At 43.4% G+C, this 18,205-nt stretch overlaps 1 long non-coding RNA gene across 1 annotated transcript; it reads right to left on the reverse strand.

Moving 5' to 3' along the window:
- Positions 1-1,489: 1,489 nt before the first annotated feature.
- On the reverse strand, positions 1,490-17,973 carry LOC126943998 (uncharacterized). Its single transcript, XR_007721927.1, has 4 exons — positions 17,890-17,973; positions 17,004-17,122; positions 11,256-13,742; positions 1,490-4,609 (listed from the first exon to the last, which is right to left on the reverse strand). It is a non-coding gene; the product is annotated as an uncharacterized LOC126943998 (long non-coding RNA).
- Positions 17,974-18,205: the final 232 nt, after the last annotated feature.

Raw genomic sequence — 18,205 nt, forward strand, 5'->3', positions numbered from 1 at the left:
CCCAGGAGTTCATACATAAGGGGTTTACTGTATTTTCTTAAGTTCCTCCCTTCCCGGTACTTCCTGCCATTCCGAGGCTCCTTTGTTTTGGTTCCCCACCACACAGCTGGGGCTTTAATTTCGTTGCCCTGCTGCAGGTTTCCTACAGTTGTACCTACATCCACAAACAACTGGTAGGAAGACAGGGGAGGGAAAAAGCAACTAGGACTTGCCACATCCTTGGAACCAATGAGAGAGGAAGGTTCATCTCCACCAGAGTTTTAGTAGCTTGTGCATCCTCATCGCCGTCACTGACACTGCACTGCCACCACCATATAATGATCAGGTGGGTGCTGGGGCTCAAGAGAGCAAAAAGTTTCCAAAGTGAGGGATTTCCCCCACTGTTTTTGAGCATTGGAAGTCCCTTTTCCTTTGCTTAAGGCAGAGCTAGATGGTTGTGAGTTCTTTCTGTATTCATGGATGCCCACTTTTGTGTTTTGAGCTGCCTTCAGTCCAGGCTGTAGGATAGAGGAAGAAAGAAGATAGTAAACTCACCACAGGATCAATGGTACTTTGAATTCTGGTCTGTTTCCCAATCTACTATGCTACTGTTTACCTTCAGAGCCTTCGAACAGCTTCTCTAAGCATTATATTGAGTTTTAATAGCTTCATTCAGTAGAAGAGACAGGATGGAATGTGCATACATCATTTTACCTGGAATGGAAACCTGCTGCACCTATGTTTTCAGGTTTATCCTTGGGAATGTGTATTTCCATGGACAGAACCTAGGCACTGGAGTCAGAATTGAAATGGAATTTTTCTTTGACACTTATTAACTGTGTAAACATTAATCCATGCTGTTTGGCTTCTGTGAACCTCACCCTCCTTGTTAATCTGGGAGACTAGTACATATCATTTAGTGTGTTGTCTCATTCAAATAGGTAAAGTGTAAAGTGCCCAACACAGAGCATGTGCTTAATTACTGTTCAGTTATTGCTTTTCCATCCCCCTTTGCCTCCCTGATACTGCCATCCTACAATAAAGATGGTGGTGACATTGTTTAAGCTGAATCTTCAACATCTTATGACTGGGAAGTGGTGGAAAAGGAAGGAACAAGGATCATGGCTAGATGAACTTTAGGCAGCTTGAAACAAGAGGACCTAAGATTCTAGACAAAAAAGGAACAAATAATGCATAAAGCCGCTTAAAACCATCAAGGGAGCAAGGCTGAGCTGCTACTGTCCTGTTTGATGTATCATTAGGAAGATTCCTATTAATATACCACAGCAACTATTGACATTTCATTATACATGCTTAAGATATGACAGCAAGAAATTACAATATACATATTGAAAAGCCCAGTCTTAGGTTTCCAACACTAGAAATAAAGTGGAATATAGTAGGAACTGATCATTTAGCCAACTTTAAAAAGTCAACCATTCCTTTTGGGAAGCAAAAGTATGGTTTTATAAAAAATTTATAAAAATTATTATGTGTATGTATAGTAATATATAAAGGAAAATCCTTTACAAATATGAAGTTTTGAGTGTCCAGAACCTGAAAGCAGATACTTCAGCATTAAAATCGAGCCTTCCTCATGGGCAAGACCTCCTTTGTTAAGGACCATTCAGGAAGTTGTACTACGGACTCTGCTGTTTTCAACCAGGAGAGCAACTTTCAGCATTTTGCAAGGATCCCTCCCTTTCAGAACCTCAGCAGGGATTTGCTTTCTGGTGTCAGTAACAGTGAGGGCTGGACATTCCTTGAGTGACAATTCGGTTTTCCTCTGTGCTCTTCTTTGTGTAAGCTGCCAAACCACTAGGATGCAAATCTGTGGCCTGCCTCCATCTAGGGAACTAAAAGGCATGATGTGTTTATGTACTTTGTGTACTGACCTCAGCACTGGTTTTGTTTGTCTGTGGTAAGCATGTATGTTACTCACACTATGTAAGAAGGAAAGGCCTTGGCAGAAACCAATCTCTTGATCTCTAGGTCTCTAGTCTTTCCTCCTCACAGTTGCCAAGAGGATTATGCTGCAAAGTCAGTCTGAGGCTCTTATGCTTCTGTTTAGGAATGTTTCAATAACCCCCTATATTTCAAGACACAAGGAAACAGTAGGGCGTAGCAGCTTCAGGTTGTGTGTTGTGGGAGTTGCCTGAGCCATGCTTCAAATTCCAGACCAACCATGGTATGCCTTGGGCAAGTGACACAGATGCTCCGTGCCTCAGTTTCCCTGTGCCTCTTCCACCTACCCTTTTAGCTCAGATCTCCTTGTGATATTTCCTATATTCAACACTCCGGTCAAATTTAATTATCCCTTTTTTTTTGTACATACTTCACAGAATCTTCTCCAAATTTGCTCAAGCCATTTCTCCTGCCAAAATAGCCTCACTCCACTCAACAAAATTCAAACCACTCTTCAAGTGTCAACTCACATGTTCTTCCACCATCTGAAATTATCTTTCTCCTCATCATTGCTGTAGTATTTTTGTCAAATACAAAATCAATCATTTGTCAAATGCTTTTATTTTACTTAATCTACATAGTAATCATTATGTAGTACCTACTATTATGTTATAAGACATTAGGTGAATCTTTGAGAGAATATATAAAAATGAAAACAAAAAAATAGGATCTTGCTCCTGACAGAGCTTTAACCAAGAGGAAAAAACGAAGATGTTTAAGGTTAGGAGACCATGAAAGAATCTAAATGCCACAGAATTTTAGGATCCCTTTGTCATTAATCTTATATGTGTGTTGACCCTCTTAATTTTCTTCCTAATTGTATGTTTCTTAGCTGCTTGTGGGACAATAAAGATAATAATGATGATGTATTTATTGCACATTGCTTGTGCCAGACATTGTGCTAAATGTGTTCTATCAGGTATTCTCAAACTTGGCTACACATTACAAATACCTGGGGAGACCCTAAACCCCCCAATCTGTATCCCTACCTATTGAAACAGAAGTTTTTTAGTGTAACTCAGGCTTCTGTATCTTTAAAGTGCCCCAGGTAACTTCAATGTGCAGCCAAGGTTGAGAATCATTGCTTTCCATGCATTATATTAGTGTTTTCCAGATTATCCTGGTGAAAACTATCATCTGGAATATTGGTTTAAAACAAGCAAAAACGAAAACAAATCACAAAGTCTTGGACCCCAAAGCTACTGAATCAGAATTTCCAAGGGAGTGTCCCAGGAAGCTGCATGCTTAACTAGTGACCTGGGTGATCCTTATCATCAAAGAACTATAGAAACACTGCATCATATTTTATTTGCACAACAATTCTTTTATTTATGTATGATTATGTACTATTAATCTCACAGCTTTATAGATGCAGAAACTGGAGAGCAGACAACTTAAAGCACTAGTTCAAGGTCACACTGAGCCAGGGTTTGAACCCAGGCAGTCTTATGTCAGAGACCACATCTTTAACCACCACTGGATTGGGTTGGGACACACTGAAATTGAAAGAAGGCAGAGGTCCAAGTAGAAACAGTAGACAGCTTGGCCAGGTCCGGTGGCTCACACCTGTAATCCCAGCACTTTGGGAGGCTGAGATGGGTGGATCACCTGAAGTCAGGAGTTCGACACCAGCCTGGCCAACATGGTGAAACCCATGTCTATTAAAAAAAAAATAGGCCTGGCGCAGTGGTTCACGCTTGGGAGGCTGAGGTGGGGGATCATGATGTCAACAGATCGAGACCATCCTGGCCAACATGGTGAAACCCCATCTCTACTAAAAATACAAAAATTAGCTGGGCATGGTGGTGCACAGCTGTAGTCGCAGTGACTCAGGAGGCTGAGGCAGGAGAATCGCTTGAACCAGGGAGGCAGAGGTTGCAGTGATCTGAGATCGCGCTACTGCACTCCAGTCTGGCAACACAGTGAGACTCCATCTCGAAAAGAAAAGAAACAGTAGACAGCTAGACAGTTTTCGATGGCTGGGACCTTGTCTGATGCGTCCCTGTACTCCCTCACGTAACAGAGTGCCTGAGACATAGGAGGCATTTAATGTTGAATAAATGAAAGAAGTGATTGATGAAGCATGACCTAGAAAACCTATCCTGGAAATACTGACTGCAGGTGAAAGTCAAGTCACTTGATGTTTGGACGGATGGTATGGGATACGACTTCTCCATTTGGGCCTCTGAGGCTTCCATCATCTTTCTGTGTGACTTGAGGCCAACATTTAGCTTGCCTCAGCCCCGAATCTATAAAATTGGAGGAATGCCATTCATCCACTTCCTTGGGTAGCATTTTGGAAATCTCAAGTTGTATACAGACACCAAACAATGATACAAATGTGTGCCGAAGGCAGACTGTGTTTCAGCCCCCAACACATGTGCACCGCTCATCGCTAAATTGCTCATTAGGATCATTGTCGGAAAACCAGCACAGTTCTCCCACCCTATGATTTACGCAAGTTCTAGAGAACATCTTGTAACTTAGCACCAAGTTTCTTTCCCCTTCTATCTGTGCTGTCTGGGGAGGTTTCTTGGGAGGAGGTGCAGATGAGAAGAATTTTGAAATGTGCTGGAGAGAGAAGGTCCAGGCATTCAATTCAAATCTCCCCCGGTTGGTGAGCCTTGGGCTGGCACTTCACCTTGCAGAGTCTCAGTGTGCTCATCTGTAAAAGGAAGAAACCAACAGCACCGATGTCTTGGGGTTCTGTGAAAATCAACCACAACAATGTTTGTAAAGCTCTAAGAGTACCTGGCACAGACTCAGAGTGAAATAAGTGGCTGTTGTTGTCATACAATATCATTTCATTCTTGGTGCAGAACGAATCTGGACAATCTGGATTTTGCTCTGGGAAATCAATATATTTCCAATGCTGATAGGAAAGGATCCTCTCCAACAACCTTACACCACCACCACTTCCTCTCACTCACACATACGTCCAAAGAACAGGATTTCTCAACGTCCATGGATGTGAGATGACACCTGTGTTGGAGGTCCATCCGTCAGCAATAAAACAATCAAAGGATGAAATCTAAAGAAGGGAAGTTATTTTCAACTGTCATGTCTAAATCCCTTCCACTGTATTCCATTGCACTCAGAGTAAAATTTCAGTCAAAGGAGCCATACCATTTAGCCCCTGCCTATCTTCCCTCTCTTTTGTTCACCATGATCCAGGCACTCAGGGCTTCTTCATATTTTTCAAACCCACTACATTCATTTCCACAAGCCATTGTTCTTGCTCCTCTCTCTTTCTGGAACAATCTGTCCACACAGCTGTCAGTGATTGACATTTTCTCTTCTTTAAATCTCTGCTGAAATTCCAACTTTTCCAGAGCTGATTTGCCAACCCAAGCTGCACCCCACCCCACTCCTGGTTCCACCGGGCACTTTATCATGTAACTATTTCCTTCGTAACACATATTTTACTATCAAACATTATCTTCTGTGCTTCCGTTTACCTTTTTTCCTCCTCTCACTAGAATATAAGGACCATAAGAACAGGGACTGTGCATAGCTTATTTACTGTGTGATCTCCAGAACCAAATAGACTGCCAAGCTCATGATAAGTGATCAGTAAATATGTGCTGAATGAATGAATGGGTAAGTGCTCATGCCAATGGCACATATAACATATGCTGCACCATTTTGATATTTTTATAAATCTCTGCCTTCATTAAATAATTTCATAATTAAAGAACAAGATAGCCTGGTTCATCATTCATTTATTGTGTACTTGCTCAGTACCTGCCATAATCTAGTCTTTTCTCTGGGGTACAAAGAAGAAGACACCAGTCTCACCCTTGGAAGCTTTTAGGATAGAGGTGAAGGCAGTATAACTCAAGGTTATTGAACCCCAATTCTATGGAGGCACTACCCTCAGTAGTTTAATATGGATTAACTCCATAAAATACTTCACGTAGCCTATGAGGAGGGGACTGATGCCATCTTTATTCGACTGAGGCTAACACTGAAGCCTAAAGACATCATGCAACTTGACCAAAATATGACAGTAATAAAGTTGGAGAGTGAGATGTAGAACGTCTGAAACTCTCCTCGGCACTACTGCTCCATGTGGGGGATGCACAGGTTTCTGGGAAAGCAAGATGACTCCTCGAGGTAATTGATGGTCTTCAGGGATAATGCTGGGTGTGTAAGTCGTCTGCACAGATGGCCACCAACCATCCCTGCCATCCCTGTGACAGCATGGCACAGTTTGCTTAGAGTTGGAGTATGTTTCCCCATCTCAGAAATCTAGGTGGGCCTGTGCTTGCTGTGACCAATGAGATGTGGCAGAGTGACGTGTGAATTCTGAAATACAGTTCTTACGAGTCCTGGAAGGTTCTACAGTCATTCTCTGGGGATCAAGCTATCACGTAAAGAAGCTCAGACTAGACACCTGAGTGGGAGACCATGCGGAGAGAAAGAGAAAACCAGCCACCACCAGACATTCCCCGCAGCAGAGCACTCAGACGAGTGAGTCACATGACAGCAACATCACCTGGGATAGAGACAACTCGCCTCCACCCAACCTTGCTGAAATTGCAGAACTGCAGGCCAGTTCATGGGTGTTGTCTTAAGTCACTACATTCTAGGGTGGTTTATTGCACAGAAATATTGTAGATAACTGAAACTTTGAGTTTCTACCTCAACCAAATTCTATTAAACAGAGACCCTGAGCTTTGGATGAAGTGTTGGTGATCTAAGCGTGGGACGTGATGTTTGCTTCCTCCATTTCCCTGAAGATTGTCTTAGAGGTAAATGTTGGCTTAGAGGCAGGTGTAGCCTATAGTATGGGGGTTTTTTTTCCAGCTATTTTTCTCCTTTCCTCTTACATATATGTTGCGTGGAAGATGGAAGAGGCTGTGCTGTAGAATATGGCCATATTGAATTATCTACGTTGAGTGGTGTATACACTAAATTGGCTGTGCCCATAGTCTAGATGCAGGTGAGTTGATATCAAGATTTTCAAAGGGAAATTGTGTTTTTTTCTCTTGGACTCTGAAACTCTGATCCTTTTCCAGGTGAGGGAAAATGGCTGGTAACACTAGTTACATAATCACTATTATCCTGGTTAACCAATCTATAATGCACATTAGTGTGAGGATTATACAATGCTCATTTCAGAGAGAAATATAATGCACATTAGGGTTTTCAACTGGAAGTAGAGCCCCTTGTGCTTAGAAGGCTCTAAAAAGCTGGCTTAACAGCTGCCTCACCTAGTCTCTCCATAAAAACCAAATGGCTCAGAAATTACACTGAATTATCCAAATTGATTAAACTGATTCAGAATCATAAACCAGGACTTGGAAATCTTCAGTGGCTGGATCTGTCCAATTCCCATCAAGTTTAGTGGGATTTCTGTTATGTATAAAGTACCAATTGGGCAAATTCACTTATATTTAGTTCATGCATAATATTAGTTTCTGAAACTTCTTTGCTTTAACAAAGATATAATTGATAGGCATAATTTTGAGCCAAAAGAAAAATGTTGATATAACAATGCAGATAGCTAGGCGTAATGAAAAGAACACCAGCTTTGAAAGTTAAGTCTACAAGCCCCTGTTCTTTTTTTAAATGGTACAAACTTGTGCAAGTATTTAAAGATTTCTGAGTGTGTCAGGTGCTATAGGTTGTCTGACCTGACCCCTTCCTAAGTCCCTTCTCTCTGGCCACTCCTCAGCTACAGGTGGGCAAGCAGCAACCTCTGATCAATTAAACGAATGTGGAAAAGTCTGCAGGATGGGCTGCTGGTGAAGCTTTGGTTTTGGTGACATAAAGGGACGATCTCTGCAGTGTGGCTATTCATCCTCTTGTCCTTCACCCCTTTTCATCCTGAAAAGTCTACAGGATGGTGGTGAGGAAAGAGAAAAAGGGTGTAATCATTTACCAGCATAGTCTATTCAGAAAGTTCTGGAAGGCTTACCACTAGACTTCTTTGTTATACAGGATAAGTAAACTCCCATGTGTTTTATCACTTTAAGTTCAGGTGTCTGTTTCTTGCAGCTGAAGGTGTTTCGATTTCTGCTGTTTGTTTGCTTCCCTCTTAATGACACATGAGCTTCCTCTATGCCCTAATCTGTAAAATGGCTACAGTGATTCCTGCTCTGCAGAGATATTCGTGAGAAGCAAATGAGATGATAGCAAGGAAGAAATAAACAGCCATATAAAGGCAGGCAGCTGGTGCTATGCTCCTAGATAGGATACTGAGGGACACTTTTGTCTTTGTTTTATTTCAGTACTCTGTTACTATGACTACCTTTCCAAATACTTGGCAATTATTTCATCTTAACTAGGAAAAGGAGTATGGAGAATGAGTTTCATTGAGGAGAGGGAAGTAGAGATTGTTTTGTTGTTAATATTTTAGAATCTTGAGCTGGATGCTGTGGCATGAGCTGTTAGGGAGGCTGAGGTGGGAGGATCACTTGAGGATTGGAGTTGGAGGCTGTAGTATGTGTTGATTGTGCCTGTGAATAGTCACTGCACTCCAGTCTGGGTAACATAGTGAGATCTCATCTCTAAAACGTACAAAAATGTAGAATCTTAGGTATTTATATTTTCCAATCTTTTGTTAATGCCTAGTTTTTCTAGTGGATTCTTACATATACATATGCATGTACACATGTGTGGGTAGATATACACATACCGTCAATGAAGACAGTGAAGATGACACAGCTGAATTTACCGCTGGCTGACAACTCCACGTGTTGGAGCTTTTTGCCAATGTAAATTCTCTGGTTACTTCACTGCAGGTCAGTAAAAATGTGTATCTCTAAAATGTCATAATTGACCCATTAAGTCATACAATTTTGTTATTTCCAAAGCATAGTTTTACAGTATATGGACTGGGTGGCAAATTGACCAAAGAGGACATTTGTTTGTTTTATTTTTAACCACAAATGGGAAATCAGCTTATTCCATAAACCTGGCTTTAGGGAGATTATTTCATTAGATTGCAGGGTAATGTTATTAGCAGGCAGAAAATTCCTTTTGGCTTCCGAACACTCTTAATCCAACGCTGGGAGTATAAGACATTCCTAAGGTATTTTTCATTGTTCTCAATACACTAAAAACATTGACTTCAACTTGTAAAGCCATAAAATATTTGCAGTTCTTTTCAAGTAACAATACCTGAAAGCCTGCATCATGCTGGGTTAATTCTTGTTTTATTTTATTTTGTTCTATTTTATTTTTCCCAGAAAGTGGAGTCTGAGATAAACTCAAGCTCCCAGCCTTAGGAGATAATACACAAAGTACCCTTCTATTCATTTAGCAGTATGTGTGGAAGATTCAAGGAGGTCTTCTGAGAAAAATAAGCCACACATCCTTCTGGGACCCAGTCAAACATCTCACAGGGCATTCAGAGACCCAGTTGCCTCACTGGGAATCAACAACCTTAACCATTTCCAAGGGAAACCAAGAGCTCAGTGTCACTTGGACAAGTTCCCTGTCCTTGAATTACTTCCCTATCTAACCAGGAAGCCAACTATTGGTCAAATTTTGTATTTCCAGAGCTCAAGACATTTTGGTAATTCTCCAAGGAAAAATCAAAACAAAACTTTTTCAAAAAAATAAATGTCCTCTGCGGAATTTCTTACGAGCAAGGGTATTTAGGGTCACAATGTCAAAATGCCCTTAGGACCCAGTGTTATCATTTCCTTTTGGTTTCCTGTTCCTGGAAAACTGCTCTCTACATTGTTTTGATTAAGCCCAGTTTGAGGAGCCAGATTCTTAGCACATTCTCCACCATATTTTATGATAATTCTCATTCAATTTCCCGTGTAGGGTGGCAAGCTTTATTGCTTAACAAACATTGCATCTACCCTGCCATAATTTATATCTGAATGGGTTTATTATAGGCGTTGCATTTCATTCATTGTGCAGCTAATTCCATAACATGCTTCCTGCTTTCTGTGTGGCTGTTTGGCCATTATCAGCTTCCAAGACAATTGAATCTTTCCCTTGCAGTTTCACAAAATGGTTTATGAATATGTAATACAAACTGTGTTAACAAGGCAAATATACTTCATTTCTTTTATGGCTATTTTCAGGCTGTGGCTGGGAAGAAGAGGCATAACAGTGTGTCTCACTTAGGGTATGCTGTGCCCTTAATATAGTAATGCGCTCCCCTTCGCAGGTCTCTTTGAAGGCCTGTATTGTCTTGGAACGAGTCATGCGCTTTTGTGCGGCTCCCTGTGAAATGAGCCCCAGTCGGCCTCCCATGGATTCAATTATCTTCTCTACACGGATGGCACGTTCTTCTCCTTGCCTCCCCGAAGCTCACTCTCCTAGTGTGGTCCTACGTGGCATTCTGACTACAAAATAGCTCCATTTGGGCACCCTGCCGTCATGGTGGGAACAGAATTGCTCATTTTCTGCATATGGCTCCTTCCCTCTGCACTTTTCCCCAGGACCTTCACACCAAAGTCAAGGGCTTGTCCAGCTGAGTGGGAGACACTCTGATCAATCTCTGCTTTGGAAAGCAAGGGCCCACCTGGTCAGCAGCTGTTTATTATTCCACAATGATTTGCTATGCAAAGCCAGGCGTGGTGGCTCATGCCTGTAATCCCAGGACTTTGGGAGGCCGATGCAGGCGGATCATGAGGTTAGGAGATTGAGATCATCCTGGCTAACACAGTGAAACCCCGTCTCTACTAAAAATACAAAAAAAAAAAAAAAAAAAAAAAAAAGCCAGCCATGATGGCAGGCGCCTGTAGTCCCAGCTACTTGGGAAACTGAGGCAAGAGAATGGCGTCAACCCAGGAGGCAGAGCTTGAAGCAAGCTGAGATTGCGCCACTGCATTCCAGCCTGGGCAACAGAGTGAGGCTCCATCTCAAAAAAGAAAAAATAAATAGCTATCCAAATGCATTTTCAAGCCCCCTTGCACCCACTGGGGTGTGGAGACTGGTTCCCACCTGGGTCACCTCCCTTTTAACAGTATCTGGGAGATCACTTTAAGTTAGAAATGTACAAAAGATATGAGATGTGCCCTTTATTCAACATCCACTATTCCAGGGATTTTATATCACCATATTGTTTTTGAAATAGGGATTTTTTTCCATTCACAGGTAAGAAAATTGAGGCTCTGAGAACTTGAGCAACTCCTTTTAGATAACACTTCTAATGAAGGGCCAAAGCAGGGCTGCAACTTGCCAATATCTGAGAAACAAAATTCGTGGTCACCCGCTAAACTGATTTCAAATCTATCCACTTATATTCGTACCCACTACCAACATCTTTGGTTGAACCAGCATCAACCCACCTGGAATATTGGGAAGCTCCTTCCCAGATGCTCTCCCACATCCATTCTTACCTCTATGTGGTCCACACTCCACCCTGCAGTCAGGTGTTTCTTCTGAATCAGCACCGTCCACTCCACTTTCTGCAGTGCAGGGAATCTTCTAGACCTCCTGTTCTGTGTGGTGGCTGCAAGCCACGTGTGCTTATTGAGTGTTTGCAATGCAGCTAGTGGGACTGAATGGCTGACATTTTAAATTAGCCAGTTTTTAGCCATTTAAAGGGACAGAGCCACACATCACAAATGGCTACTAAACTGGACAGCACAGTTCCAAAGTATGAATCTGTCCAAGTCTCACTACAGTGCAACACAATTCAAAATATTCCCATTTATCTTCGGTTAAGAACCCAAGTCTTCAAGCCAGCTTGCAAAGGCTGTCATTACTGTCCCATGGACATGTTTTAGGTTGAGTCTGAGCCATCTCCACCTCACCCTCTGTGCACCAGGCCCTCTGCCCTCCCTCCACTTTCTAAACCATGCCATGTTCCTTTCCTGCTTGGGGCCCTCACTCAGAATATGCTATATGTGGAATTTTCTCCTGCATGTGCCTCAGCTCACACATCAGTATCCTTCTCCTTCAGGGAAGTCTTCTCCAACCAATGATTTTCATGATCTCTCCTGGACCTGCTCATACCATCCTCTTCTCCTTCCTGTCACTCCAGAGCCACACTGTGAAATTATGTATTTAGTCTTTTAGTTTTCTGATTAAAGCCATTCTCCCTCTATTAGTTTCTGATTGCTATATAACAAGGTGTCACAAACTTAGTAGCTTAAAATAACACGAGTTTATTTTCCTACAGTTCTGGAAGTGAGGAGTCTGAAATGCATCTACAGGACTATGTTTCTTCTGGAGGCTCTAGGGGAGAATCCATTTGCTTACACTTCCCAGCTTCTAGACGCCACCTGCCTTCTTTGCCTTGTGGCCTGTTCCCCACAGCCAAAGCCTCCTGACCCTTCTGCCCACCTCTTTCATCAAGCACCCTTGTGATAACATTGTAAGCACCTGCATAATCCAGGTTAAGCTCCTCATCTCAAAGTCCTTCGCATCTGAAAATTTCTTTTTGTCATGTAAGGAATTATCTTTACAAGTTCTGGGGTTAGGATTTGCATACTTTGAAGGATCATTATTCTGCAAACCGCACTTCCTAACTTCATTATAAACTTCGCAAGAGCAAGGGCTAACTACCATTGTCAAGTACGGTATCTGGAACATTGTGTGTATAAGTGTAAATATATTCAATAAATGACCAATGTAATCTATCAGAAACTACATACCCACAGCTTACTAAGCAACTATGCAGCCCATATATTTTTGGACATTACGATTACAACTCTCCTTACACTAACTATAAAGAGAGGTAGGGCCTGTAGTTCTAACTAGCCTGTCTTCTTTGTAAGGTTTGTGAATGTGTCTGGGCTCTAGCCTGCCTTCTCTTTCCTTTCACCAGGCTTGTTCAGCATCACCGTTGCCAGTCCTGACTGATAACGCAACACATGGAATTTATCATGTCCTTGAATTAGAAGAGAGATGGCACATGAACAGGAATCCAGGCAAATCAAGGCAAACACCTTGGAAGTGGCCACAGTGTTTGGTCTGACCTCAGAGTGGCACTTTCAAAAAGTTGTTTATTTTTTTCTCTGAGGATGTTGGGTGGAACAGCAGACATTAATAGGTTTCCACAAGCCTCCATTTTTCAGATCATGGGTTCATATACATCGAAACATACACACACACACACACGCATATTTCTGTATAATCTGTTTTTTTAAGGCATACAACAAAAATCTGATGCTGACAGCTGTTCCCCTATCAGTAAATTTCAATATATATGTTTTTCATAAATTATGCATCATTCAAGAATGCTTTGGAGCTGAGTGGGCATTGAGATCACCAGATCCAATGCCCTGATGTCTCTAGCCCCTTCTATTCTTGCTGAGGAATCTGGGGTCCAGAGCATGGAATCTGTCCCAGGCCTACCCACGTGCTGGTGGCAGTGAAAATAATTTGATTCCCTAGGTCTGTGCTTTTTCAATAGCCACAGTTTCTAGAAATGTTTCCTAGAATTTTGTTCCTTAGGTTTGTCATATTCTGATCTTGTGAATTTGGATTTAGAGTCTAACAAATCTAGATGAAAATCTTGGCCCTACTCACTTTCAATGTTTTTGGCACTGACCAAGTTAACGTCTCTGACCACTTTTTCTTCATGTGTAAAAGACAAGACAGGGGGCCGGGCACGGTGGCTCCTAGCACTGTAATCCTAGTACTTGGAGAGGCCAAGGCTGGCGGATCACTTGAGGTCAGGAGTCCAAAAGCAGCCTAGCCAACATAGTAAAACCTCATTTATACTAAAAATGGGAAAATTAGCTGGGTGTGGTGGTGCGTGCCTGTAATCCCAGCTACTCAGGAGGCTGAGGCAGGAGAATTGTTTGAACCCGGGAGGCAGAGGTTGCAGTGAACTGAGATGGTGCCATTGCACTCCAGGCTGGGCAACAGAGTGAGACCTGAAAAGGAGAGGGGAAGAGAAGGAAGAAAAAAAAAGGAAAAGAGAGGGAGAGAATATTAGCTTTCTCATGCAGTTGTTGCAAGGATTAAATGAGACAATGCTTGCAGAATCACATTTTACTGTATTTATCATCATATTGACAGAGCATTCTGTCTCCCTCTCCTTCCTTCCCCTTTGTGTCTGCCTCTATGGAGACCTGTTCTTCTCTCTGCAGTTTGTCAGTTCATCCCCACCCAATACTTATCAAGGACTACCATGAGTCAGAAACTCTGCCAGCCCTGGGCACAGAAGGAAGAAGGCCTGCTCTGGGACATCATGGTGTTTAAAGTCCAGAGAAGTCAACAAGTGGGAAGGTATGGTGGGTCAGGGTGATTCGGGAGGCAGAGCTGGGCCATAGGAGAGAGAACCCTGCCCAACTTAGGCACCAGAAAGCATCTAGTAATAAAAGTGTTATCTGTGCTGACACCTATGGAACATGCAAGCATCAGCAAAGGAGAACAGGACAATGTTCCCAGCAATGGGACAGGCATGAGTGAAAACCAAGAGGTGAATGGCACAGACCACGAAGAGTGGACAGAGGTTAATTGAGTTGTGGTGTGAGGCTAAAAGGCAAGACTCAGATGGACAGGGGAGAATGCAGCAGGACTGAGAGATCAGGCCTTGGGTAGGGAAGGAAAAGAGATCCATGTCCTCTGAGGTCGGTCCACTCCTGCACCTGACACTCAGCTGGACCTTGAGAATATAGTAGGGGAGGAAACAGAACAGCTCCCTGATTCCATGGCCTTCCTGCCTCTCAGGGAGCAAAACCAGAGGCGTGGCCAGCACATACGAGGAGCTCCATGCATAGGAGTTACCAGGAAATTAAGCGTGGGGCTCTGGATCACAGACCACAGCAGAAGCAGAGATTCCCAGTGGAGCCCAGCTCCTCAGGCTGCCCTGGCACTTCACAGCTGTCCATGGACTGTGGCCTCCCTGGGCTCTGACGTCAGTGTTCACAGAGTCAGGAATGTGGGCTTTTCAATAAAAGTACAGGCAATGGGCCCACAGGGAGCCCCAGCTCAAATGAGCTTTTATATTTTTATGTGGAACGTAATCACGTTTAGCCATGATCGAGGTTGCCCGTTACTGCTATTAGAGCGTTTATGGTTCTAAGGGGGATATGAGACTTTGACAGTACGTGCTTGCATCTAAAAGCAACGGGGTGTGCTGAGGCTAGAAGCCACCTTGAAATGCCAGGAACACATAACTTGGGCTGATGTACATTGCCTTTGAAAGCTCGACTGACAGGGCTAGGTGTCCGCAGGTTCCAGAGAGGGTCTTCTCAGGAGGGACAGTGGGATCACAAAAGTAATAATCACCCAATATGTGTAGGTTCTTTGCATGCATTATTTGTCATCTTCAGGACCCCTACAAGGTCTTTCCCATTCATTAGGCCTGTTTTCCATGTGCTGAAACCCAGGCACAGAGAGCTTAGTGGTTTCTCCCAGAGGACATAGTCAGCAAGTGTGTTAGTTTCTTCTGTCTGCTGTAAAAAAATCACCACAAACCGGTGGTTTAAAACAACACTTATTCTTTCTCAGTTCTAGAGGCCAGAAGTCCCAAATCAAGGTGTGGGTAGGGTTGGTTCCTTCTGGGACCCCAAAGAAGAAATTATTACTCAGCCCCCGAGACTGCTGGCACTTCTCCGTGTTCCTCGGGGTGTAGGTGCATCACCCTATCTCCACCTCCCTCCTCACATGGCTTCTTCTACTCTGCGTCTCTGTATCTTCTCCTCTCTTTTAAGGATGCCAGCCATCGAATTTAGGGCCCACCTTCATCCAGGATTTCATCTTGAGATTCTTAACTGACTACGTCTGCAAAGGCCCTCTTTCCAAATAAGGTTACATTCTGAGATTCTGGGTAAACATGAATTTGGGGAGGACACTATTCAACCATGACAGTAAGTAATGGAGACAGGGGCTGAGCCAGGCCTCTCTGGGTACAGCCACCCACACACGGGAGACATGGTTGGATGATGCTTCATTTGCTCACTGCACCTCTGCTCCCCTGGGCACCAGAGCCCTCCACAGCTTTATCTTACTTCCTCACTGCAAGCTAGCTCCAAACCATTTCTCTCTGGTACAGACCAGGTCTCTGCAAAACTCTCCTTAGCCAGGGACATAGAGAGCCCTGAAAGAGTCGCAAAGCCCCCAAAAACCCTATAGGGAAATATCATGGTACAGAAAAGAAGAGAACCCTACTGCTCTTGGAATGTGACTCAACACTGAGTCTTAGCTCTGCTGCTCATAAGCTGGTGATTTTGGGTAAGTTCCCCCACCTGTTTTCCCTATCTGTAAACTTGGTACAAAGTCCCTTAGGTGTGGCTTTTTGGAAATAAACAGGTTGAAGGGCACACAGCTTCTGAAGGTTCCTGGCAGAGAGTAGGGTCTCATGAGATGTTTGCTGAATGTGAATCTACCTGCTTTTCTCAGTGACAGAGAAGGAAAGTGAGAAAGGTTATTTGAGCCCCGTCAAGTACAAGGTGATACATGGGAGTAGCTGTAGATGCAATTGTACATGTATCAGGCACAAGCATACATATATACACATGCATATACCCCAAATGTGTTTAACCATTGTTCTGTGGGAATATGTGGAAATATCTATGCCCCATTCATCCACCTGTCCATCCATCTCTTCAGTTCAGAGCCTATGCTGTGTATCAGATCCCGTGTAAATGCTGCACTTACTTATAGTAAGTGCATTTAATCTTCACACCTAACCTTGAGGTCTCTAGTTTCACAGTCTATTGTACTGACAAATAAACAAAACTTCCACCATGTTGAGTCACCCAGAATGTGTCTGGGGAGCAGACAGCATGTGCAGTTACCTCTCCCTGGCTGGGTCAGGAAAAAGTTGAGGGAAAAGGTGGCATCTGAGTGGTGCCTTGGAAAAGCAGCGGCCACACAGTTCATGAATCATCTGTGGCTCACTATGTGGTGGAGGGAATACGGGAAGCAGAGCCAGATAAATTCAAGTTCATGCACTGGCTCTGCTGCAGGCTGGCTCTGTGACCTTTAGGTACTGAAGATGTCTTTCTGAGCCTTTATTTATTTTGCATATGTTAGAACTGGATGAGGCAGGGTATGGTGGTTCACACCTATATTCCCAGGGCTGGAGGACTGCCTGAGGCCAGGCTGGGCAATGTGGCAAGACCTCATCTCTACAAAACTTTTTTTTTTTAAGTTAGCAGCGTGGAGGGGGGCATGGTGGTACATACCTGTAGTCCTCGCTTCTGGGGGAGGCTGAGGCAGGAAGATCACTGGAGTCCAGCAGTTTGAGGCTGCAGTGAGCTATGATCACACCACTGCACTCCAGCCTGGATGACCAAATAAGATCCTGTCACAACAAAAAGGGGGGTGATATGATAACTCATGGGATAAGTGTAGGTAAAAGGTATAAGGATAGAAAACTGTTTGGCAGGACCAGTTAAAGCAGAACATGCTACACGGGTGTATAACAGAAATGCACACGTGTATATGAAGAGACACGCACAGAATGCCCATTGCAGCACCATCCATGATAACTCCAGATGGAACTAACCCAAATGTTTACCTGTATTGAAAATGATATGCTATGCTATATTCACATGATGGAATGCTTTAGAGCAAAAACAATGAACAAAGTACAACTACCAGCAACAATATAAGTGGATCTCGCCCATATAATGTTCATCAAAAGAAGCCAGTACGTACTGTATGATTCCAGTTACAAAAAGTTAAAACACAGGCAAAAACTAACACGTGGGGTTAGAATTGGGGTTAGTGGGCCGGACGCAGTGACTGACGCCTATAATCCCAGCACCTTGGGAGGCTGAGATGGGTGGATCCCTTGAGGTCAGGAGTTTGAGACCAGCCTGGCTAACATGGTGAAACCCCATCTCTACTAAAAATTAGCCAGGCATGGTGGCACGTGCCTGTAATCCTAGGAACTTGGGAGGCTGAGGCAGGAGAATCACTTGAACTCAGGAGGTGGAGGTTGCAGTGAGTTGAGATCACTCCAGCCTGGGTGATAGAGGAGTAAGACTCTGTCTTTAAAAAAAAAAAAAAATGGGGTAAGTGCTTCCCCTGGCAGGCATGAGGGTGGAAGATAGTGAGAGGATGTACCTGGGGCATTGGCCACATTCTCTTTCTTGACCTGGGCACCACTCCCAAGGAGTTATGTTTGTGAAACTCCTCGGCCTGTAGAGTTATGACCTGTGAAGTTTATATACATATATTTTACTCATATGGAACAGCATCTGGCTTCTAGAACATTTTCAGCAAGTGCAAGTTTCCTTTTCTTAAATTACTGAATCACAAGCTCTCTAAGAACAGAACCCTCTATCTGCAAATGATGTTCTCAGTGACATCAAGCCACTGGGGCACTCACAACATGGGGAGAGGAGTCATGCAAAGGGCCAGGAGGGCACAGGAGAAGTGT

This window comes from Macaca thibetana, chromosome 20 (genome assembly GCF_024542745.1).
Source record: "Macaca thibetana thibetana isolate TM-01 chromosome 20, ASM2454274v1, whole genome shotgun sequence".
Taxonomy (NCBI): domain Eukaryota; kingdom Metazoa; phylum Chordata; class Mammalia; order Primates; family Cercopithecidae; genus Macaca; species Macaca thibetana.